Below are 1,244 nucleotides of genomic sequence, written 5' to 3' on the forward strand. Positions count from 1 at the left end.
AAATTCCCAGTCAAAGCTATGAGGTACATGACAAAGAATGGAATCCCAATCCAACAGTGCACTGACTCCAGGCCAGGAATCCCAACTAATGTGAGTATGGAGGGCATGAAGACTGAGCCATTGATTTTGAGCATGATGACTTAGTAGAGTCAAATCATGATATTGCTGTTTTATCTTCTATTTCCTGTTAAGACGTGGTAAATCAAAAATTAAAAGAAATTAATAAATTTTACCCACATGTATTTTAGAATTTCATATATATTTTATTCCTCCTCTCTAATTTTCTATATCATTTCCTAAGACTTATTGAGAGATCAACTATAAAGTTCCATGATTTTGGAAGCCTTGTTGTTGTTATTTGCCACTGAGATGAGCAGAACTCATAATGACCCCTCCTTCAGTTTCTGAGGCACTATCACTACGGAAGTAGATTGCCCAACCTTCCTTCTGAGGAGGGGCTGGTCATTTTTAATAAATTAATTAAATGGATTGGGTGGCCCTGCCCTGGATCATGACTACCAAACCAATGCACCTTGTCTTGTGTCCTTCACTCATTACCTATGGTTTTTGTTATCCAGCAATAATAATTGCAAAGAGAAAAAAAATTAAAAAGCCATGTTTCCTACCTCCAAAAAAAAAAAAAAATGCAAAGTAAAGATACTTCAAGAACTATAATCCACCTTGATTAGACATAAATAATCCACAAGGGTAGTAGACTATACAATTGTATCAAAATCAGAAGACAATTTGAAGCTCACTAGATGATCCTCAGGTTAGTGTTTTTTCATAATCTGATTCCTCTCTCATAGACTCTCTCAGACATGCTTTCAGCTTTATTTTTCATATGTTAAGTATCTTTTCAGAACCCAACCATATACCTTGCATATTTTCCCACTTACTCTGTGAGAGAATAAATCCATTATTTTTTAATGCATGAATACTTTCCCTGTTGTTCATATCAGAACTAGCTGTCACCTCCTGTCCTCTCCTATGTGGGCATCTCTTTAAGCTCAAGAGACAACCAACATTCTCTGCTCTTTGCTCTCCTCATTAATAAAACTATCATTTCCTCCATGATCCTGAGCAGTCATTTATTTTTAATAATTTTACATAGCACACTCTCTCTGAAATGTTTATTATTATTATTATTAGAGACTATATATCTATCCATTCAAAATTCAAAAACTCTTCTGTAGTGGTGAAAATTTTCTTCTACACATTGTTTTTTCCATAGCAGTATTTCC

Source organism: Orycteropus afer, unplaced genomic scaffold, assembly GCF_000298275.1.
Source record: "Orycteropus afer afer isolate SDZICR_OR568_19922 unplaced genomic scaffold, OryAfe1.0 scaffold01361, whole genome shotgun sequence".
In the NCBI taxonomy this organism is placed as follows: domain Eukaryota; kingdom Metazoa; phylum Chordata; class Mammalia; order Tubulidentata; family Orycteropodidae; genus Orycteropus; species Orycteropus afer.